Here is a 24930-nt window from a genome sequence, read left to right as displayed (position 1 = left end):
CTGCTACCCTTGTGCAAGCACTGGTGACTGGTGACAGCTGGAGAAGGGGATACGTATAATTTTCTAAAACTTCCAGATTTGTTGGCAGCCTGATAAGTAAACTGATCTTGCTAACCACATCAGTTATGTATTCATTAACACTGATTCTGGGAGGCTTGGGAATACCTGAAAGAAAGGAAGAGGCGTCACTTCTTTTGGTGGGAACATCGTACCTAGGCTTGGACTGGCAGTGTAACCACATCCTGAGAGCATGGCAAAGGCTCATACCATGAAGTTTCTTATTTTTTAATAGATGAGTGGTATTGTTGTTGTCTTTCATTTTAAGGATTGAGCCTGCAGAACCTGACTCAAATTTATTAACAGCTTTGGGAAAGCTAATGTCATATTTTTAAGTGAATTCGAATCTTATTGCAAAAATTATCATTAAGTACTCATTGTAACATTTCCTACCTTAATCCCCTATCTAGTTGTATGCTTTGCCTTAAATAATGTATATAGAGTGATTTTTTCTTCCTTCTCTTTCGCTTGCCATGTCCTCCATGATAAATGTGTTTTTTTCTTTTTTCTTTTTAACCTAGAATTTGACATAAGATTTTGTGACATGTAGCTGTACAAGTTTATTGCTCTATAACACATAGGTTTATGAAAGGTTTGTAAACACAATATTCATTTTTGACACTTGGAAGAATTAACTCAGAAAAGTTTAGTCCTGTATTTATGAAATGCCGTGATTCTGAACCCATAATGCTGCTGTTCAGGACCTTCTTCAGCACAAACTCTTCCTCAGCTTTAATATCTCTTTAAAAATCCAAATATACTGGCTTGCAAAAAGACTGAATGTTGATGTCCAAAGAATAATGTCCAGGTATGGTAAGCAATGAACTCAGACACCTGTTTGGCCATAATAAATCTCTCTGGTGTGTGGTTCTTGGTTGTCTTAGTCATATGGAATCAGAGCAGCTGTAGTTACAGAGTTGTTAATGTGCTCAAGGTATGAAGGAATCTAAAAAACTTTGCTAGAGAAAGCTGCAGCTCTCTCTAAACCAGTATTTCCACAAATGTTAACTGATACAGTTGTAGCAATTATAATGCGCCTTTTCCACTGACAGACTGATGCTCTGCTCTGCTGAGGAATTCACTCTGAGGAAATCGCGCTGCGATGGCGAACTGAGCTCATCTTTTTATATGAACATCTCTGAATTAATTGCCTAGTATACATCTTCTGTCTAATATACATATTTTTTCCCAGTTAAATATTACTGTTCAAATGTCACGTTGTCCCTTGCTTTATGCTGGTAGCTGCCTCATTATTCACTTAATATCAGTTGTCTGTGCGAGTTTGAGGTATTTTTTGTCTTTTAGATTTTGTGTTCCACTTAATGAAATCACTGAAGTGTCTTACTGAAATGAAACAGCACTGGATTCATGAGATCAGTAGCCTTTACTAGACCTCAGTGATTAGTCCACTTACCCAAAGCCAAAACCCCAAAGTTTCATACTACTGCCTCTGCCCAGGGCTTCAGGATCCCAGGTGGGAGGAAGGCTTTTTTAGAAGGAGAGTCCTCATTCCTGCACGTATGTTCTTACTGATCGAGTTTTTAAAAAAATCATTCTGCAGATAACAGGAAGCAATTTAACACCCAAATACTTTCTTTGGAAGGGAGGAAGGGATGTATTTTGATGCGGGGAGCAGCCATGCAAGTGTGTTAAAATGGTGAAACAGAGCAGCAATAATTGAGGCTGATGTAGCTCCATTTTCAATTATATTTTCAGGGTATAAAAATTGCTGTTACAAATCTGAGTAGGTGAAATCTCCAATAAGACAAAAAAGATAAATAAGGTAAGGTAAAAATTGCAAGCATGAGTGAAAATGTACCTGCATATAGCTGAGAATTAAAAGAATTTTTAAGCTAGTGCCAGAAGGTGAGAGGAGAATTTTGAACAGCTTTATTTCCTTTTTACTATTTATCAGAAAAGGAGAAGAAATATATAACAAGCAGATATAGCTTCAGAAAACCTCTCATGTTTTGATCTTTGGGTCAGATCCCAGGACCCAGAAAAATATGAGAAATAATAGTTTAATCTACTTGAGCAGGCCTCATAATACACAGGTACCTGCTTAATGTTTTCATGATGATGAAGGTGATGCTTGTTTAGACACTTGCCCTTATGGCAACAGGACTTGACAGATCTCCATCTTTTCAGTGGACTTTGAAGAAGCCTGAGGCTTGTACTACCGCTCCTTCCACGCAGCAGCACAGACCGATGTTTTCTTTAATTTCTAGACCTGTCAATTGAGCACAATTTAAAAAAAAAAAAAAAAAGTCTGCATGTCCTCTTTCTACTCTTTCTGTCTCCTAAGACCATAGAGGCATAATTTAAATCAGCCTGGAACATTTTATTCTGGTGATGAAGCCTTTATCAATATATGTAACTAGCAGACGTGTCGTCGTGCTCCTGGATATTTAGTCTAAGGTAGGTTTTTCATTTTATTTTACTTTGTCTCTCCACTCTGGACCCCTACCTGACCACACTGCCTCAGGACGTTAGTTTGTTAAGCTAAGTCAGACTTATTTTCAGCCGTGACACGAGAATAACTACACAACCTGGAGTCTAAGCAATGGAGCTGCATGTTGTCATGTCGCCGGTCGCCCCCCCCCCCGCCCCCCGCCCAATTCCTGCCCGTGTTGAACTAATGGCTGAGAGATGCCATTGCTGCGCAGCTCTCTGAGGGCAAGGGGAGAATCCAGGCGACCACTCCGGTTTTTCACGCAAAGAGAAAGCAACCTGCCTTTCCTCGCCCAGGGATTCCACGCAGCATTTCTACACTTCCAACAAAGGGATTTCCAAGGCTCTTTCACGGGAAAAGCAGAACCCGGGTGAGGGCGGGGGGGGGCGAATCCTCTGGCGTGAAACGCCCTGACCACAACGCTGTTCCCGTGTTTCCCACGTCGGTGTTTCCATGCGAACGGCCGCCGCGGGCAGCCACCCCTCCCGACACAGCGCTGCCCGCCATCCCCCGGTGGGGAGTCCCGGCCCCGACCCCGGCCCCGGCCCCTGCCCCTGCCCCGGGCTCGGCGGGGCGGGCGCCGGGCGGGGCGGCTCCGCGGGATGACATCATGGGGGCGGGGCGGCGGGCGGGGGCGTGGGGAGGCGGGACGGGGCGGGAGCGGCGCGCCGGGCTGGCGGCTGCTCGGGCGGCGGGATGGGGCGGAGGGCGCAGCCCGGCAGGCAGCCGGCCCCGCCGCCCCGGCAGCCGGCTCCCTGAGGCACCTCGGCCCGCCGCTGGTGAGTGGGCGGGGGGCAGCACGGCCCGGCCCGGCCCGACCTGACCCGACCCGACCCGACCCGGCGGGGTGGGGCGGGCGGCGGGGCACCTGCCGGGTCCTGGGTGCTGCCTTTTTTTGGGGAGGGGGGGTTGGGGGTTTTTTCCGTTTTTTTTTTGTTTTTTGGGTTTTTTTTGTGGGTTTTTTGTTCGTCTGTTTTGTTTTTTTTTTTGTTTTTGTTGTTGTTGTTGTTGGTTTGGCTTTTGGGGGAGAAGCGCATCAGGGCACCTGCGCGGGTTCCTGCTGCTGTTCCCTCCCTCCCGGCCGGTGGCGGGTGCGGGCAGGCACAGGGCGAGGGTTTCCGTCGGCTCGCCGGTACTTTCATCCTTCGGTCGGGCCGGCACTTGGACAGTCGCCGGTACGGAGCAGCGGCCCCGGCTGCCCTGCTCCCTCAGCCTCCAGCCCGTACGCTGCTGGGAGAAATAACCCAAGGGAGTTTCTCTTCCTCTTCCACCCCCTTGCCCCAAGTCGGAGACGGAGCCCGGGAGGAAGCAGCTGCGCCGGGGAGCCGGTGCGGCCGCGGGCAGCGCCCTCGCCCGCCCTGCTCTGTCCTCCCCTGCCCTGCCCTGCCCTCCCCGCAGCCCTTCCCCAGCGCACTGCTCAGCGCCGGGAGAAGTCCTGCCTTAACGTTAAGGGTTTTCGGAGTAAGCGTGGCGTGGAGCCACTTGGTAACAGGAGGAGACCTGGGTTAGGAAAACCTGCCCTGGGGACGTGGGCGAACTTGCCTTTTGTTTGTAATCAATTTTTCAGCATGCGATTATTTATTTATTTATTTAGTTATTTGTTTCCCAGTTGATGCTCTGTGTGTGGGAAGGGGGATAGAAGTACCAGCCCTTATAAAATGGGACGCTAAAAGCAGTGGAAACGTGAATGAAGGCGTTCAGGTTTCCACTGCTGTCAGCACGCCTTGCTGTGACTGTCTAGCCAAGGTTCCTCTTAATCCGGCAGTTCTCCTCACTTTTCCCCTATCCCATGTATTTTGCCCAGGCTTCTGGGGAGCACAAGCGTTAAAATGCCTTCTCTCAACTCTTCCCCCATCTTCTTCTTTCTTGTATTTGCAAGTTGTGGTCAGGAACGAATTGAAAGGAGGGAAACGCAACCTTTTACTTCAGTGCAATTTAAATTGTCTTCATTGCCTGATGGTAACATAGGTTACAACGGTAGTGAACCACCTTGCATTTCTCCTTCTGTGTTTGAAATGCTGCAAAGTTCAGTTATCTTACTGTGTATGGAGATCTGCAAATCGGATAGTTTTTGTAGTGTGCTTTCTTAAGTCCCTGTGACAGTGGCATGGATTGAAGTAAACATACAAACTGATGCGCTGCCTGAGAGAATGAGCTTATCTTGCAGAACATTTCCTTTTTAATACTGAACAGCTAATATGGACGCTGCCACAGTACTCCATTAAAAAGTTGGGAACTAATTAGCTGTTTCTTACAGCTAGAGTTCCAGATTTTAATTAGAGTTCCTGTCTTCAAGTTTAAACTGATTAAAGCAATGCCAAGCCACTCTGGTTATTTTCAATGTTTGTTTAAAAAAGAAAATAAAAAAAAAAAAGGTAATTTTAAGCTCTTTGAACTTCATGTTGAAAAACAAACCCTTCTGTTTGGGGTTCTGTCCCTGACTCTGCTGGGTGTGGGGGGTGAGAAGATGCGTGTTGTGTGCATCTTGTGTTAGAGTGAGGAAGGAAACTAATTAATGGCAATGAAACTTACAGGTTTGCTGTTCATGGGGCATTGGTTTCAACTGGAAAACCACAATTTGAAAAGGAAAACTGGAATGTATTACCTAATAAAGATAGCACTGGATAACCTGTGAGCATTCAGGTGCATTTCCCAATGTTCAAACCACACATAAGGGTGTGTTTGGAGACACAGTGATGATGCTTCCTAATAATACTAAAAACTCTGTTAGTGTCTGATTTTCCTGACCAAAAGTCTCATCCAAACTTACATAAAGCTGTCACGATGATTAAATATTGCCCTCCATTACCTCCTTTATTAATCTCATGTGCATACTTCTGTCTTCATTCTGCTGAAGAATGTTTACTTGCTTTAGACTTTAAACAGAAAATTCAGTGTATGGCTCATTCATGACTACCCTGCTATATTTTTAACAACTTTCTTACCCTTTTTAGGTGTTTGAGAGATTTGCAAATTGATATTTCCCAAGGGAGGAGTTGTGTTGATTAGACTTGCATAGTGGGTCTATTCTGAATATTTCACAGCACTCTTGACACTCTTCCTGGGAAGAGTTTAATGTTTTTCTCACACTGCTAAGCACTTGTGACAAGATTTAGCAGTGGGTGCTTTAAAATACAAAAAATGAACTTTTCTGGAAGATGCACGCTAAATGAATGACACCCTTTTAAGGTGCATGGATGGGTCAAACTAGTAGTGCTTGAAAGTCTCCCATATGGGACTGACAGCTGACCTTAACGCTGTGAACTTGCTTCATTTCAATGTTCGACCCAGTCAGAGCTGTGGTAATCCTCATGTCGTGACGGAAATTTCTCTTGTCTGTTCCAACGTTTAAAGGATTTTAAAAATTATTATTGTTGTTGTTGTTATTATTATATAGTGACTTAATTCTATGCAAGAGAAACTTCTTTGCAAAGCCTTGGGTGTTAATTTGATGTCTCTAGATGCTTACATTCAAGGCGCTTGAATGCTCTGATGTCAGGTATGCTGCCAATGAAACCTATATAATTAAATCTCTAAGTGAATGTGACTATGATGATTCCGTATGTTTGTTAACTACAGCTCACGTCAACTAATATGATGTCAGTATGGATAATGAGATAAACTGTCATCTTGGTTTTTATATTTGATGTGGAATTTCTATATGTGACTGCTGCAGTTAACTGTTTTTAATATCCTCAGAATAACTGTCTGGCTTCAGACAACTGACTTTTCTCTTGTGGAAGAAGCAAGTTCATGTACTAGGAACACCTACATGCAAAATTTAAAGCATTTATTGGATTTTTAAAAGATTTTATTAGCTAGACTGTCCTGGGCAACCTTACATGTGATCTAGGAACAAAATTCCCCAAATATGCACTACTACGCTTCCAGTGTGAAGAGCGTGGGAATTGAAAGTTTCTCTGTAGCCTGCGGAGTCTCACTGGAATGGTCCAGCTAGAAGCTGATAACATCTGCTGGTAGTCTTTTCAGAAGCTGTTTATATCTCCTTGTGCTTTTGGTCCTTTTCTCCTTTTCCAGTTATCACTGGGTTCTGCTGCCTTGGCCATGCTGCTGTCAGATGCCTGTTTTCTATTTTTGCTGCCTTTTTGCATTGCTGCCTTACCCCTTTTAGGTTTTTAACTTTAATTTTGTTTTGTTTCTGTATGTATATTATCCATTCCTTAATCTAGTAGATTCACTGTCATGTAGCGTACATGACAATGGAATTATATACCTTGACTTGAAAAAAATTAGGATCTTTAAAGGGAAACATCTTGTTATGTGAAATTAAATCCAGAATAGCCTCATCATCTTAATAGCAGTGCAAATTCAAATAACGATTTAATAGAGGAACTTAAACCTTTTATGTGATGAGAATAACCTTGTTAATTATCAGGGTTAATGAGGTGCACTCCTTTAAAGTGAGCAGAGTGATCACAGGCCAAAAAAAGGACATCTTTTCTTCTGGATAATATTTTTCCAAATCATTGGTAATTGAAAAGGGCATTTTCTTCCAGGTAGGTGTGTGGTATTACAGCAGTTTATATCAGGTTCTTCAAGAAAGAGAAATAAACACATCTGAAAAAGTAGACTATATGATATAGTCAAAGCAATATGAAATGGTAAAATTACTTTACCTTGTTTTGTGTAGCCATCTTGATGGTTCACTGCCTTTTTTTCCAAATTCATTGGCAATCAGGCATACGCTGAAACGTAAATCTTATTAGTTAGAGTTACACAATTTGGAAATAGTAATGAGTTTGATAGTATTGCAATAGTGCATGTCGTTTCACAGCTCTCTAGGGTATTTCAACGCTACTTGTAACTTCATGTAGTTCCTTCTACCGAATGGTTTTTGGGATGCAAAGGCATTAAAGGTGCTTTGGGCAATTGTACTGCCACAGTGCTATCCTGTGGGTTGTGGGACAGGTGTACAGGATAGGTCTTGTACTTTATTGTGCGAGGTTTTGGCAGTGCTGAGCTGCAGAAGGGTATAAAGTTAATTTCAGACTAGGTGACTATTGAAAAACAAGGTTTCTGATTTTACAGTGAAGATGATACTATATTTATAGCTCTCTTATAATCTTACGAAATGAATGTTTTTGCACAAGGAGTGTGGCATTCAAGGCATCGACAGCATTTCTGGTAGCTTGTGTGTAGGAAGAGTTATAATGTTCCTGCCTGAATTTTGTCCCATTAATTTTGCGTGTCTGTTGCCAGATTTATTCACAAGAATGTCTTCAAGAACTGACCCATCTATGTCTGTCTGTCCCTATGACATGTGAGCATGCCTGCCCTGGGATGGTGGTGGGAAGTACAGCACAACATGAAACCTTAGCTCAGTAGCTGCTACCCTGTACTGACTTGGCTGAACTTTTAGTGCTTTGGAGTGAGGTAGTTGGCTGTATTGTATGCTCTGTGTGTCTGTCTGTCTGCACAGGCAGCACTGGGCAGGCGGTTAGAGGCAGTGGTTCTTTCTGAATCTGCAAAAATGTTCTGTGAATGTGCACCTACCCACCCAGTATAAGAAACAATAAAGCAAAGAAAATGGAGTTAGGTGCAGCTGTTACTGGAAGTTTTAAGATAAAGAAAAAAGGGCAGTTTTGTGCTATGTAAACTTTTTTTGATAATATAATGCATAGTGTGGAAGGGAAAGTGGTGTTACTGTAGGTTAGCTGTATGCAATCAATGGTAGCTTGAACATTCTCTTAACTTGTGGAGGTTTTGGTTTATAAGACTTAAATCCGTTCTTCATATTCCTTTAAAAGACTTAAATCCATTCTTTTTATTCCTTTAAAAGGCAAGTAATAGCTTGGTATTTTTATAAAATGTGAAACAATTGTTCGTACTAGTCAGAATTGAGTGCATTTTTGCAAAGCCAAACTGTGTGATATTAAGTTGACTTTGTTTCATTTATAGCAACGTGATTGTGCTTTGTAGAGAGAAGATGGTAGTCCAAACCCTGAGACTTCAGTAGAATAAAATATGTAACTTAAGTCTGGTAGATCAAGGAGGGTAGGATGTACTGGGAATGTTTCTACAATTGCCCACCAGCAACTGAAATCCAAATTTGGACTATTTGTACCTTCAAATGGACTTTTAGGTAGACAAAATTAGATGTCAAATATGATTTCTGCAAAAAAAGGGTAAGTAATATTTGACTGTGTTAAAATACTGGGCGATGTGGGACATGGTGGAAAATGTGGAGTACAAAGTACTTCAGAACACCAAACAGGTTAAGTACTTCTAATCTGTTCAGCAGGTCAGCTTGAGAATCTAAAAAGCAGAAGCTGTTTCATTTGCAATTCAGAACAACACTCTTCCTTGTCTGTTTATCTCCATTGCAAAATTAAGTTCTTTAAATAAGGTAGTGGTCACTGAGTGATTTCCTGTAAGGCTTCCCATTTTCCTCAGAGGAACAGTTTCTCTATCCTTTTTGATGTCTACAAAAGTACTACAATTAACTGCTCCCTTGTGTTATATTTTTTACTTCATGTTGCGTTACACAGCTGTAGAGGGGACAAGCTGGGGAAGGGAAGTGGCACCATGGTTCTGCAGGAACTTGTGAAAACGTAATCGTCATGGCATCGTATGGTTAGGGCTCCCAGTGAGGATATGTAGGGGACAGCTTCTGTGCACATCATAATTGTTTTGGTCATGCTGGGTCATTGAATGAAAATGTATTTGAGGCCAATAGCGTACTAATCCTCGTTTTCCAGTTTCTGCCCTTCAGCTCTCTAAAGGAGAGGAGAAGAGATTCCAAACGCGAAAGCACAGTGAGGGAAAGCCAGGCCATCTTTGCAGTCATGGGGGCAGCTTCCTTGACCTCCATGTAGTGTAGTTCATGTTATGATAGCTTGATGACTGCAGGTCTCAGGGGAGATTGGGTGTGTCCCTGAGGACTTCTCTGAAGTCTTTTCCAGTGGAAGTTTTGAAATACCAATGGTATTATGGAAGAAAGGGACTTCTTTAGCATGGAAGAAAGGTTCAGAGAGGAGAAAAATTATTAATACATTGATTCAGATGTAAAATTGATGTAACGTGAGCCAAGCTAGACAAATACCTAAACTAAGGGACAAAATTTTGGCATGACATCAAGTAGTAATAAAATAGGACTAAGATAAGATTTGTAGCCAATGGAAAAGTGAACTTTTGGAGCTGTCTTCTGACAGGACAACGGTGCAGATGTGTTACGTGGTCAGAGTTCTAAGGGAAAGCCCAAGCCCAGTTTAAGCCATTGTAGGACTTGATAAGTGTGATGAAAGGGGGCTGGGAGAATAATGTGGACTGCAGCATTAATCCTGGTGTATTGCTGGAAATCATTGGCTGGAACTCATTTGTGTAGCAGAAGAATGTGAGGAGAACTCCAGCTCTCTGGTTATCGGGACTGGCTGGGTGCAGAGGCAGTTGCAGTGAGCTTGCTGTTGCTCTGCTGTTCGAGGACCTTGATGCCATCAACTGGTGTAAGGGAAAACCCTTGTTCAGAAGTAGACTGTGGAGTGAAAGTCCCATGTGCTAGTACAAACTAGCGTGGAACAGGACTAAATCTAATCACGCTTTCCTGATCCTGGATCCTCATAAGAAAGGGATGATTATGGTTCCCAAGGAAAGACCTTGTGCTTCAATGTTTCCAATGTGTGAAACTGGCATCAGGCTGTGTGACCAGTCCTTGCCAGGCAATCTATGAATGCAGGCACATTCCCATCCTGGCCTGTGGTGGACAATATACTACTTTACCACATTGCTGCTTCAGACTCAGAGGGTCTGTGTTGCTTCTTTGGAGAGAAACCTAAAGCGTGGCTCCTGAGTGCCAGCCCCCTTCAAAAGATGTCTGCTGTCTCCTCACAGTGGTGTGGTCTCTTCTGCTTAAAGCCCTCCTGCCAAGTGCAGCCAAACAGGTTGGCTAATGTGACCAAGTTGTTTTTCTGGGCAGTAGTAATAATTTCAGTGCAGTGTAGAAAATTCTCTATGTAATAACAGTATCAAATTGGTCGTCTCTGTGCTAGCCCTACATGTGGGTAAATGGTCATTAAAGAGTCAGCTGATGGATATGAGTTTTTGTGAAGACAGACGCTTTTCTATAAAGCTGATAAATGTTTTTAAGCCTGTAGGGTTATGTTTAAGATGCATCTTCCTTGTTTGTACAGCACCTTTTTTTAAAGCGGACAGTAGAATCAGTGCCTTAGGTTAGTGGAAGTCCTAACAGACCATATGAGGTATTGGATGGAAGATAGCATACCTGCAAAAAACCCAAACTAATTCCATTTCCACATGCCTCTCAAATGCTGGTCTTCACAGCCGGTGGGATGCAGTATTCTGTGGAGCTGAGAGAAAGGGATTGACTGTCCATTTGAGTCAAAATGCTTCAAAAAGGTAAAAGCTCTTTGATAAACTCTTGCTAGATTGAAGAAAACTGAATTCAACATTGCAATTGTATGTGGATATGCTGAAGTTGGTAAAGTGGGCGACTTAAGGTAGAGCAAAACCTGAGAAATCAAATTCTCTCAAGGAGTATGTGAAAATGGTCTCTCTTCTGCAGCTACACACAGGGGAGGAGGGGAAAAGAAATAACTAAACCTCGAGTGTTTTCTTGGTGGGTTTGTTACATGAGCAGTCTCTCGTACTTTGTAAGAAACCGTTTCTGAATTTTTGAGTCTTTTGAACTGCATTTGTAGTAATAGTCTGCTGATTATATTCTGTCCTCCTGTGAAAAAAATTTAACACAAACCCTGTTCAGTCAGTAAGTGTTTGAAAATAGCCATGTTTTATTAAAGTAAGATGAAGAGTGCCTCAATTGCATGTGTTTTGCTTTGGAAGAGAGTGAAAGGTGGCGTTACAAAGAACACATTTTGGCAAGCGGGAAGAAAGCTGAAGAGAAGTGACAGAATGTGTAAGGGGCAGTTTTTATCCCTACTGAAAGGGTGGTTGAGGAATTTAAAGAGGAAACGATAAAAAGAATTTTGTGGAGAGGAAGATGAAGGTAAGATTATAGAAAATGGAGAAAGGCCTAAGCAAACTGAAAGAAAACAAACCTGTAAAATCTGAGGTAGGGGTAGGGTGGAAGTGAAAAGGAGGGGAGGAAATAAATATGATAAGAGAAGATTGATATGAAGTGGGTGAAATGATCTGAGTGGAAAAATAGTGGAAAAGGGACAGAATTGAGATACAGAATGAAAGATGATGATCACCGTATGTGGAATGGGAAAAGAAAATCTTGTTTTAAGCATGTGCTGTGCTTAAGTTTTCAAAAGCCTTTTCTTCACTTAGGCTAGGGGAAAATATCAGGCCAGATCCAGCAGCCTGAGAGGGGTAAGGCTGCCACAGCTCCATGCCCCGGGTCCAACCAGCAGCAAGGCTGAACATTGGTTCCCAGTACACACGCGCACACACATGAGTGCATGCCGGCACCCGCTCCAGCTGGTGTACGACCCACCCCAGGCTGGCACTTAAGGCCACTCGCGCCGGTCTCTCTGGTGGCTGGCAGTCCCACCCCAGTTGCTGCACTTGGACCCCTGTGCACACATGCATAATGAATGGAGCCCCTCACCCAGAAAAGAGCTAGAGAGGATTTAATAAGCAGATAGGACAGACTGCACTGATCAGGTGCAGGACACGGGCAAACAAGTGAACGAACCAGCAAACTATTTGCATGCAACTGGCCCTTTTTATCCACTTACTCCTCTGTTTTCTCACACTTGTTCCTGGCCAAATCATGTAAATCCGTCCCTGTCCCTGCCTTTGGTTCCTCCTGTAAACATCCCAAAGTAAGTCCTGTGCAATCCCCAAATGCCCTTCCCCTGCATACTGTAATGTCTCCTACACCCCTGGGTAGTGACCCCTCCTCTATCCAAGAGGTGCTCTCATATTGACTCATCGTGATGGGTTTCACACTTGGACACTGGGGCTGAGGCTCTCCTGGGACAGCCCTGGGAGGGGTCTGGATAGGGCCTCCCTTCCTCCAAGTCCCTAATTTGTGTTCCTGTCTGCCATTCTGCATCCCTGTGGTCCTCTGGGCATGTAGAGATGGGCCTCTAATGGGCAGATTGCTCCTGTGATGGGCCTGGGAGGAGCTGGGCAGGGTATTATTTGCGCTTCCCCACCTGCCACTGTCTCTCTGTGCTCCTTTGTTGGGGTGCAGATGAGCTTTTATTGCATAATCTAACAGTATACAACCATCTTCATTTTCTACGGGAATTTTAAAGAGTAAACCGGCGATGAAAATATTTTGTTAAATATGTAGGAATGAAAAAAAATTTAATTGTTTTAGAGCACATGCTTGCTGCCTTCTTGTTTGGCTTTATGCTGGTGGAATACAAAATTTATTGTATGACCTGTCAAGTCTAGTCAAATTAGATTTTTATTTTAAAACTTAAAGTGGATTATTCTTCAGTTAGAGGTCTAGTCAGTAGCAATAAGCTACAGTACAGGTTACAACACTACTTAGAACATCTATGAGGAATCCAGGTGATAATGATAGTTAAAAAACAAAAACTGAGCGAGTGCTTGTGATTGCCTATGGCAATGTTGTAGCTAATGGGATGGAATTAATTTTTTTTCCAGAATTGCCACCAACATTTCTTTGTGTCTTTAAGAACTTAGACTACTTCTAAAGGCTGTAACGATTACAATTACTTCTTTTTAAACCACAGTTAAACGTATGCATGTTCTACAAAGCGGTCCTTAAGATACGCTTGGACTCATGAAAGAATGATCGTGTTCATCATTGCAGCTAGATTTTTCAGTGCCTTAGGACTGGAGACAGGAGCCTGCACAGAGAAACTGTTGAGCTGAGTTAGACCCTGCAAAGGGTATTGCAGTAAGTAGCACAAAGTTCAGCAGACATCTTTCTAAGAGTGGGGATGGGGAAATACTAAAAGTCTAGGTTCGTCTAAAGACTTGTGTGCCACGTTTTACACCCAAGTGATTCCAGTCACCTACAGGAAAAGGCATAGAAGTATGAAAATGGAAATTAAGGTGGAATCTGAGTGCAGATCTGCTGGAAAGTGGAGCGACTAGCTAATTAGGCATTAACAGGGCAGTGTATGTTTTTTTAAGAAAGGGGGAAAAATTAATCCAGGCAACTGCAGGATTATGGTTTTGACGTCAGTGTTATTCAAGTTCTTAAACTGCTTTTGGAAGAAAGGATAGTTCTGTGCATAACGGTAAAAGAAAATTAGAAAAAGGTATTAGGAATTTACGAAAGAGACTGGTACTAAAGAAGCGTGACAGATCAAAGGCCCCTTTGTCTCAGCTATACCTATATAGCTCTTTGCATGGCTAAACTGTAAATAAGATCAATCTTGACTTTAAGAAACAAACATAACTGTCAACCTTTTTTGACGTGTATCATGTCGTTAGTTGGGAGCTTGACTTCTTTGGTAAGATGAAATGTGAGAGGGTATATGAGCACTCTATAAATGTGTGGGGATAATCACAAGGAAAGAATTACTTGGAACAAGACAGTGCTGATACGAGAGCAAATGACCATATTGGCTGTGTATAAATTTACTCTAGAAATTAGAATAGGGTTTCTAATCAATAGAATAGCTCCCAATTGAAGGTATTTTATATCAAGCCATATCTTACTGCGTTAAAGTAGAGTCTCAGAAATTTATGAAGACGCTTTCATAAAGATGATGAGATGCCTGCCAGAGCAAGGAACTAAATTCATGCAGCAATACTACTCTTTTCTGTAGTATTTTCTTAAAATAAAATTCACATAAAGTGAATGCATCAATATCGTGAAAGTGTATTTGACAGCAGATGCAGCTCTTTCTCTCCATGATGGTATGAAGATAGGTTTTTCAAACAGAAGTAACCACAAAAAAAGTGAAAACAATCTGGAGATAACAGAACTTTCCATAGAAAGGCAATGGAAATTTCAACATGTGGAAATTTAAAATTGCTATAAAAAACTAGAAAGGAGTTTTCTTGGGTAAAAGTTCTGAAATAGATAGTTGAAATGATAGTTGAAAAATGTGGTGTGACAAATGATGAATACTCTTCTTTTACCCTAATCGTCTATGTAAAATTGGGCTTCCTTGATATATGACACTGGTCATTGTTACTTATGCCTTTTGCTGGTCTTTAAACTCCCTGTGTGATGTCTGCCAGTCTTTCAAGCAGAAATTTTTGAAGGTTTTGGCAGGGTTAGAGAGCTGAGCTGGTGGAAAAAGGTAACTGTCAAATGCTGTTGGAAACTTACACACACTGATGCTTCAGGACGGGGGCCTTGAAACAAAATGGATTGATTCTTGTGCAAGGAATGTGTTTCTCCCCTTATTCAGAAGATTTATTTGCCTCTGGAAAATAGCAGACCTTGAAAACACCTGTTCTTGTGCTGGGAAGACTTAGACTTTCTTGGCTAAAACCTCTCTAAAATTTAATGGCTGGGCCAAAGCAGGATTCCTGTGAAATCACAAATGTGAGTCATTTGGGTTGTGGGAGATGAGGGTGTGAGCAGCCCTACTGACACATGCTGCCTGTTGCCCAGGAGCTCTGGAAGAGAAAGCTGCTTAGAAGGAGGAGTCCTCCAAAAGCAAAACTAGGAGGAGAAAACAGTAGGTAAGAGAACAAACGTGGAGAGATTAGTGCTTGAAACCTGAGGAGTGAAACTGTAGGAAGGGGAAGTGATATTCAGAGTCTAGGCTAGAAAGGTGACGTGCTAAAAAATAAAATAAGACTTGATCTGGCAGGGCTTGATTAAGATGAGGATATTAAAGAGAAGGGATGAGAAGGAGCTAGTTAAGAATACCATCAGCACAGCACTGCCTGGGTGGTTTGAGAGGGTGAAGGAAGACCGGCAGGCAGGTGTGCCCAACTGAAGTCAGGAGTACAAGCCGAGGGGCTAGTCTGATGACAGCGTAGGCAAAATGTCCCATTAATTGGAGTTCTTGATCACACAGGTGGTAACGCCCTGGCACTGTTACCTGCTGACGTGGTTTCAACCCAGCCGGTAACAAAGCACCACGCAGCCGCTCGCTCACTCCTCCCCCCCGCCTCCCCCAGCCACGGTGGGATGAGGAGAAAATATAAAGGCAGGCTCGTGGGTCGAGATAAGGACAGGGAGGCATCACTCATGGTCACAGGCAAAAGACAGGCTCAACTTGGGGAAGAAAGAAAATCAATTTAATTTACTACAAATCAAAACAAAACAAGGATATTAGGAAGTAAAACCAAACCTTAGAACACCTTCCCCCCCCCCCCCTTCCCGCCTCAGCTCCACTCCCGGTTCTCTCTGCCTCCCTGCCTCCTCCCCCCGGCGGCGCAGGGGAACAGGGGATGGGGGTTGGGGTCAGCTCCCCACCCCTTGAATCTGCCGCTCCTTCCTCCTCACTCTTCCCCTGCTCCGCCGTGGGGTCCCTCCCACAGGAGACAGTCCTTCACGAACTTCTCCAACGTGAGTCCTTTCCGCGGGCTGCAGTTCCTCACAAACTTCCCTGGCGTGGGTCCTTTCCGTGGGCCTATCCAGTCACCAACTGCTCCAGTGCGGACTCTCCCATGGAGTCACGGCCATCCTCGGAGGCATCCCCCTGCTCCGGCGTGGGCCCCCCTCTCCCTGGGCTGCAGGTGGGCATCTGCTCCCCCGCTCCCCTCCATGGGCTGGGGGGGACACAGCCTGCCGTCTCACCACGGGCTGCAGGGGCAGCCCCTCCTCCGGCGCACCGCCTCCCCTCCTTCCTCACTGACCTCAGGATCTGCAGAGGGATTCCTCACCTGTTCCAATCCCCCCACTCGCTACCGGTTCCCCTTCCTAAATCTGTTCTCCCAGAGGCGCGACCACCGTCACTGATGGGCTCGGCCTGGGCCAGAGGCGGGTCTGACTCAGAGCCAGGGAAGCTTCTAGCAGCTTCTCACAGGAGCCCCCCCCCCCGCGGCCCCTTCCCTGCTACCAAAAAAAAATCCCAGCGCCGTAACACCTGCTTTGGCTATTACAGCAGACCCCAGTTGCTCTGCAGGTTTCTTGGGTGTATGCGACTATGTATTACAACTGCATGTAATACCTTTTTCCATGGTTTCTCCCCCCTCTCCATGGAACTGTTGCTCAAAATTCTGTTGTTTTGGGGATAAATCAGAGCTGTATGACATTTTTATCTGTAGAGCTCTAGCCTCATTTTATTGTGCATGGTGAATGAGGCAGGGATTACTAGGGGAGAAGTGCTTTTTTTTGTAGTCAGGCAGCTAAATGTTACTCTGGAGATACGGCTTATATCCTTGTCTGCCCACATAGGTCCTGCTTGTTGCTGGTCAGAGTATTTGCCGATGTGTATTTTCACTGTGTATTTCTCTCCTTTTCTGGATGCCCGATCTGAAAGTCAGGATCTGATCTGCAGAAGAATTAGATGATTGCCTCTGAAGTTGAAGGAATTTTAGTGCTTTTTTGCTGTAGAGACTGTGCTGGCTTTACCTGTTAGCATCTGGCGATCTTTCTGACACAGGTATCATGTCTATATATTTAGTAACCTTCAGTATTATTCGGGAAATGACATTACATTATAATGGATGCTTTTTGGTTTATCAGATAGGTAAAAGAGAATTCTGCTCTGGCTTTTAATAATTTAGCCTTACACCTACCTACCTACTTGCATATTAATAGGGAGTAGTGTGAAGCTTACTCTGGTTCTCTTTCTGCTTTACTCTGTAGTACTGTGGTCTCTATAGGACCTTTGCAGCTGTACAAGTTTCACTTTTATTCCCTTGAAGTGGTTATTATAGAGCTGGAAGGTTCTCCATGCTTTAATATTGTATTGGCTATGCAGCTCCTTAATGGTGCTTCAAGCATTAGGTTGTCTGTAATTCCTTGTGCAATCATCACAGGTCTTGCTGCATTAATTAAAAATGTACAGGGAGAATGCAGATGCTTTACTTGAAATAGACAACAGAATAGTCTATTTTTTTTCCTCCAAATATCTTATTTTTCCATTTCACCTTTAGTTGAATAAGAATTGAAGCCTATTTTTAGATCTCTAAATTACAACTTTATTCCTCACCATCTCTACAATAATTGTGCTGAAGTCTAGGAAACTTTATTACGGCAAGGCCAATAAATTACACTCTTGTATGCTGACAAACTAGTAAGAATTGCGACAGGCAATTTTGCTTTTTGGGCTAATAATAGGAGAGTTTCTTTATTTCACCAAAAAACCAAATAATATAGCAGATATCTGAAAACATGATAATTAAAATTCTCTGAGAGGTTTCCTTTCTCAATGTTATAAAAAGGAAAAAAATAGTAATAAAAATCCTGTTTAAAGTACAACTAATATCCTGTGTGTCATTTACATCTTAGGATGATTTAAATCACTTGCAAAGAGGGGAAATGCCAGGAAGTAAAACACATGATGGCTTGCAAAATTGACAGAGAAACTAGGCAACTTCTGGTAGTGTTTAATTGACTGGGAGAGCAATAGTCAACCTGACTGGATTCCTCAACTTTATAGAAATACAAATGGAGTGACTGTTAACATCTAAACGGCCAAAAGCTGCTCATGGTTAAGACCTTTTTTCTTTATTGTTTTGGAACACAGAGAGATTAATAACATTTTGTGACGACAAAATCTGTTATAGAAATAAATTCATTTTTAGTAAGGTGTTGTGGAAGAACATGTCCTATACTTTCTTACACCATTTATAAAGTAGTTTTTTAAGAAAAGATTTTTAAAAATAATTGAATAAGATTATAAGAAAGAGAACAAAGATAATGTGTGCTTATTTGCCTAGGCTATAAGATAATGAGATGAAACAAGATATATCTTCCCCAAACAGGCATATCTAACTTAGAATTCACAATCTTTTTTTCCCTTTGATATTAAAAAAAATAAAATGAATTGTGATTATCCAATTCTCATTCATCTCCCCCCCCCCCCCCCCCGGTAGAATAATTTCTGTAGCCTGTGTTGCATAAAATAGTGCTAAGCAATGCTTATTATAATCTGGGAAGCTTAATGAAATATTTACAATGAAAACTTAACTAACAGACATAACTTTTAAGATTTAACAGACCACCTGCTCAGCAACTGAAATAGAGCAATGTAGTTATTCGTGGCCAAGGAAGCATCCTGGGTGGAGCTCCCAGAGAACTGTGTTCTCATCCCATTAATTCTTTTTAGCCTTTAAAAAAACAAACAAACAAACAAAAAACCCCTTGAGAAGTCATAAGGTTTCCAAAGGAAAAAGGACGATGGGGGTTGGGAGGAAAAGGAAGAGAAGAAAGAGGAAGTGGTGAAGAGAAGCAGCATAGAGTAGCATCCAAGAACACTCTCTCTTAATATAAGAGACTCAAGGTCAAATCTTTGGCATCTCCACCTTATTCTAATAATTCGCTAGTTTAACACAATTTTTTTCTCCCCATATTCAGAGCTGTCTGTGCTCTGCCTTCAGTCCAGAAGCAACATAATGCTGTGTTACTGTGACTGCTATCCAATTTCCTGGCTCTCTTTTACAAGCCTGATTAGCAGAAACATAGCTAGTGCTGGTCCTGGAGCAGTTTGTGTGTACTCGTCCACGTTGATGTCTTTTGTCTACCAGAGAGGCATGTGCTAGACTGAACTAAACCTCAGCCATTGTTATGATCAGAAATATCACTGGTTTAGCTGCTGGGATCTTCCTTCCAACTGTAGAAATCTAGGAGTAGACATATCAAAATAATTTTGACTATATCTGTTCCAGCAAGGACTTTATCTGAATGAAATAGATACATCTTTCAAGTACAACATCAGATAGCGGTTAAATGCAACATTTTGTCTTGCAGGGGTGAGGGTTTCTTGTCAGACACAGTTACTACACTTCCATTTTTGCATTTAAAATTGTTTTCAAGTTTGTTCAGTCTGTGACAGTGGCATGGCCTATCCTCTGTGCTTGTGTCTAGAATGAGATGAGATCATGGAGTTATAAGCTAGTGCTGTTTCAACAGCTTTCATGCAACACATGCCCATTTCTTTGTTGGTTCACCTGCTCAGACAGGCAATGAGGAGAAGACTGTAGAGGAGCTTCAAAATCTGAATAGTCATGTGGGTTGGAAAGAGCCCAAAGAATTAAATATCCAGATATACACTCTTGACAAATTAACCGTTAAGCAGTAGATGTGGGATTCCAAACAAAATTCTTATCCTAACTCCTACTAGCCACTTCTGTTGTGAACATGAAAAAATAAAATGTTTCCTGCAAAATGAAAGGAATTGTTCTTCTCAAGTGGACCTGAGAGGGTTGATCTTTTTTGTAGGTAAGAAATGTACAGTATCCTCTTACTAGATCAATTTTTTTTATGCTGAAGCAACAAAGAACATGCTTTCCACTTTTTCAATATGATGATAGTTAGCCCTGCTATCATATAGCTACTACGTTAGTACCACATGTAGCAGTAACTATATGAAAGTAGAAACCACCAGGGAAAGGAGTGTACAAATCTTGGTCAGTGCTGTAAGTGGCTACTCTTTCTCTTGGTAGACAATTGTGGCATCCTCACCAGACAGACGCACCAAGTCTTACTCAGCTCTGAGGCTGGCATAAGCAGGCACAAGCACTACACATCTTGCAGGACATGATCTGAATATTTACTATCTTGAACTTCATGATGCTGAAAAAGTGAATATTTTGCCACAGCTCTCATTACTACAGTGTCAAGCAAGATCTGGTTTTGACAATGTTCAAGTTGAACTAACTCACTGCTTATTTTTGGCATAGTATTCAAAATGTTAGAAATCAAACCATTTTCTCTGGTTTTCAGTCAGCATTTTGAGCTTAGGCTTCATGTTTTGTCCTCTAACAAATGTTATAAGGAGTGCAGAACTGGCAGGTACTGCAAGTACTCTGACATAAAAAATAGAGGCCTTTTCAGCTAGAGAAACATTTGACAATTGTGAGCATTTCTGCTAGGAAACATTGCTGGCATCCAATTAAGGAATTTTCTGTAACAAGAATGCCCTGAATAGTTTTATATCTAGGTTGGAAATTGGTTGACACCATACCTTGTAAAGAAAGCAACAGCAAATGGTTAATTTAGAGCTTTTTTTGGAAAGCCTAACTGGAGCTGCTGGTCTAATCACCTTTCTGGACATCAGTGTTTACTTACTGGAGGATTTGAGAATCAATGTGATGTTCGGCGTGACTTACCTACTTCTGCCTTGATTCTGTATTTTACCTTCCTCAGGTTATTTTGGCTCAGAAGGCATTTCTTCCTTCAGTCTAAGCCCTCTTTCCTAATTTTGTTAGTTTATGTACTGTATAGTAGTACATATTAATTCATTTTATTTGTTGAGAACTTGAGTTCTCAGTTAGTGGAGAGCATTAAACGTGGGACTTGTTAGCTGTTGGAGGTATGTGTAGTTGCCAAACAGTTGTTGATCATATGCTGAAAACCTTTGCTTTAGGTAAAAGGGTTACCTACCTACGTGTCGGTATTGTAGAAAGTCCTGAGCACATAGTGCACTGTCTGATTCATGGCCCAAATCAAGACAGAGGAGAAAAATGCTGTAAAGGCAGGAAGTAAAAGTATTCTTTATGAGGAAAAATGTCAGCTGTTATCCATAAAGGTACTGTGCATTGGTATTTAATTATCCCTTGGAAACATTCCTATATCGTACATTGTCATAATGTGACTAAAACCTAAGGTTTGTGGGATAACGGAGAGCTGTATTTGCAGGTGGACATCAAGAAAACAGAATTAAAATAAACCCAGGTGATCTCCAGCTCTCAGTCCTTGAGGTTTGCTCTAGATCAGTGTTTCAAGTTATGAACATAGGTCACCACAGTAGGAATACAGCTGAGTGTGCAGTGGTGTGGAAGCTGTATAGGCAGGACGGGCCAGGCAGTGGGTCACGGAGAGTGGGGATGAGCACGTGTAATTGTCTCTACAGCAGGCCTTGCTTCTGTCTTTACACATTTCAGTTGGCAACACCATGTTTTTGGCAAGTTTGGCTGTAAAGTTTCATTCTTCTTTGTTAAGCAAAAATATGTTGGGTAGGCTCCATTGTGCTACATTTATATTTTCAACAATTCTGAAATGTGTCTTCAAATAATATTTATTGTGACATAGTTAACGCTTTTTAGTAAAAAGAAAAGTGCTTCATGGGATTTTTAAGTCCTTTTGCCAATTTCCATTAGATACTGCATTTTACAATTTATGCAAAATATGACAATCCCCATTGCCAGTTGAATCAACCCACACTTGATTTTTAAAACTGATTTCAGTTCTTGGGGAAGGGACCAGATAGTCAGAGCTAGAAACCAGACTCTTTAATTACCATAGAACATAGCAACACAAGTTCCTACAAGGACCATCAGGCACCTCAGTTCATTAGGACTAGGTGCATGGGTTGAGACATTAGTTTTTGATGGTCATCAGCTTTTGGCTGCTTTGGTGAGATTTCCAGGAATGACAGTTTGTGCTGTTCGTGATGGTTTGGCTTACCTTTGCTAAACGCTTTATGGAGATCCGTAATAGAAATATTAGGGTTGGTATGAATGATGTAGGAATAGAAAAGTGTGTTTAACCATCAGAAGCAGCAGCACAAGGGTTAAAAGAAAGGCCTGTATCAATAATGAAGAACAGCTCTCCAAGGATGCAGCTCCCAGGACACTATTCCCAGTGGTAATATTGAGGAATGTGTTATTTATGTCAGGACCAGAATACCTGCCCTCTGAAAGAGGAGATGACTTGTCAGGGGAAGCTTGTCGTGTGTACCATTTCTTTTCCTGCTTGCCCAACAGAAAAACAGACTATAGACTATATATATAATTCCAAATGAAGAAAAGCAGAGTAGGAAACAACCTGGCCTAAGATTTGTGAAGGCTGAGGTAAGTAGGGTTCTGGTGTGGAGGACCACCCCACAATGGCTGCTGGCTCCTAAAGGCTCTGAAGATCTGTCCAAAAACTAGTTTGTTGTTGCCAGTCGAGAAGAAACCCAGAAACATGGTGAGGACTTGACAGCTGGTGCCTCTTGTCCTCTTTGTCACATACAGGTGACCCTGGCCAAACCACTTGGGTAGACATGTCACTTGTGTGTAGGTGAGTGTGAGATTGTGAGTGAATGAAATCTTTGGAGGGATGAGTATGAGTGGGATATTTGCAAATGAACTTGCAAATGAATAGCTTCCCCTTTCAATGCGATCTGATGTAGAAATTTGCTACAGTAACTTTCCCTGTGCTATCTAATGCCTACTCATTTCATGCTGAAATTAAACCACTGTCCAGTCGTAGATGGGAACAGCCTTCAGTTTCCCTACCAACATGAGAACTGTTGGTAGGGTTAGGAGGTGTCAAAGGAAGAAATGGGCTAAAACAATTTATGGTTTAGAAAAGTCCTGTGTGACACCAGACTACTAAAATTGAAACCATAAATGAAGAACAGGTCAGAGCGGAAGGAAAAAGACTGGACAGTGTCTGTTACTGAGTATCTTGTGTTAATTAGACAATTTATTTTTAATATAGACAGTTTTCTTTTTTATTGTAATATATCAACATCAACAGTAATATTAAATTAAAATTAATTTTAAAAATTGTCAAAGATATCAATATATAAATGTAATATAATTCTAGTACATTATATTTTATTATTCATTATTTTTAATACAGGTGTTTTTGAATGGGTATACAGGATCCCTAAAGGTACCAGCATCCTTTGATGTGATTAAGAAACCTTGGGAGTGCAGGAGGCTGTTTGACCTTTGTCCTCCTTGGCCATTTCAGCACCAAAATGTGGCATTATCACTGTCAGGTTCCCTCTTTTGTCACGAGGTGTGTTATCACTGATGTTACCTTTGGACTAGATAATAAGCAGGAAGAGTAGAGAACAAATAGGGGGCAGCAAGAAGAAACTATTTTACAGAGTTCAGACAGTTATGTCAGGAACAAGCCTGGTGAGCAAGAGGCATTTTGCAAGCCAGAAGAGTAGCTGTATGGCACATACTATATTTTTGTGAACTGTCTTTTCAGACTGAAAAATGTAAGCATTGAGATAAACGTTTGTACTTATGTACTTGAACATGCGTTATGTTCGGTATATGTTCAAACTTACACAACAAACAAGTCAGATTGTGTAAGAGACAAATAGACTTACTGTCTAGCAGTTTTTGTTTAGGTTATTTATAGTATGTAAAGCAGTTTGCCATTTACATGTTTTTTGTTTCGTATGCTTGTTTAATGTTTAGTAGACTATAACATGGTGCTTTTTTGTGCCTGGAACCTGTGTGTTTTTCAGGGCCTTGTATATAGTGTAATTAACTTCCCAGAGTGAAAGGGGGAAATTCTTGGATGCACTTCTTTAAAAGAACTATGCAGAACTGTAGGAAGAGTAGAAGGAGAAATAGCAAAGTACGTGATTGCTTCCATGTGTCCCTACAGCTTGGCTGGGAAAGAATGTATGTTGTTAAATTGAGGAACACTTTTAAAGCGAACCCCCAAAGCATTCCTTATCTTTAATTTTCATTCGAAGCCTTTAAAGTAATTCTGAGCTTTTGCTTTGTTTTGGCTTTTTGGAAAAAAAAAAAAAAGTAATTCATTAAACTTCATGGATAACGATACTGGGTTGCAGACGTACTTAATTTTTTTTATGACATGTTTTCCTAAATGTTTATGTAGCAAACCTGTGGCTTGTTCTGTATTATGTGTTCTTTCTGAAGTTATACATCTGGAAGGCAGTGTGGTAATTTCACTGTATTAATACTTTATTTGGATTTTATTTTGTATATGGATGGTTTGGATTTCTTAATAGCTGCGAGGCAGTGCAGCTTAATCAATGTGCTGGGAGTAGCAAGAAAATAATGCCTTATTTCCTGCTTGCAGAAGAGGTGCCTCAGGTGAAACAGTTGTCTTTGACTTGCCTGTTGAGAGAAGTGATGTGTTAGAGGCATTGACCTTTGACTTAAACCTAAAACTGAAATCTGTCTAATGAAAAAGCTGCCAGAAATGAAAGGTCATGCAAAATGCAGTGAATTTTTTACCTCCTCAAGGATTTCTCAAAGTACTGTAACTCCCTGTTGATTTGCCTAACCAGAGCGACATTTCTGTCACCGTTCACTGAACACAGTTTTAGTTTTATTCATAGTCTCCATGCAAATATAAAACTTCTAAGCAGAATATGGCTTATGGAAACAGTCCAGCCTAAACAAACAGTGTGTATGATTCCTTATGAAATATGTCAAATTGGGTCAAAAATTTTATCATCCTGAATTAATTCAGTAACAGCTGACCCTGGATATATTATTTTCCTTCCTGTTTCTTAGCAACAGGAAACTTTTCTGCAGGATGACTGTTTAATATCCTAATCTGTTTTAGAAGCCTTTATACCTAAAGAGGAACAGATGGTCTAAGGAAATTTTGTTTGTAGCAATAGAGATAGGGAATATCTATACATTATTTTCCTCATTTTATACCCTGTTGTCCTGCACTTACATAATATCTCACTGGTGGCTAAAAACTTCTG

General features: G+C 41.7%; 1 protein-coding gene across 6 annotated transcripts in view; it reads left to right on the top strand.

The window, feature by feature from the left end:
- Positions 1–3159: 3159 nt before the first annotated feature.
- The window catches only part of MARCHF1 (membrane associated ring-CH-type finger 1), a 261023-nt gene continuing 239252 nt past the window's right edge, over positions 3160–24930 (top strand). For all 6 annotated transcript variants that reach the window (XM_052778488.1, XM_052778476.1, XM_052778493.1 and 3 more), the window contains exon 1: positions 3160–3288. The gene's annotated coding sequence lies outside the window, so the exon portion shown is untranslated. The remainder of the gene's footprint in view (positions 3289–24930) is intronic.

Source organism: Harpia harpyja, chromosome 2 (assembly GCF_026419915.1).
Source record: "Harpia harpyja isolate bHarHar1 chromosome 2, bHarHar1 primary haplotype, whole genome shotgun sequence".
Classification (NCBI taxonomy): domain Eukaryota; kingdom Metazoa; phylum Chordata; class Aves; order Accipitriformes; family Accipitridae; genus Harpia; species Harpia harpyja.
The sequence above is the reverse complement of the archived record's forward strand: the minus strand, read 5'-3'. Positions and strand labels throughout refer to the sequence as shown.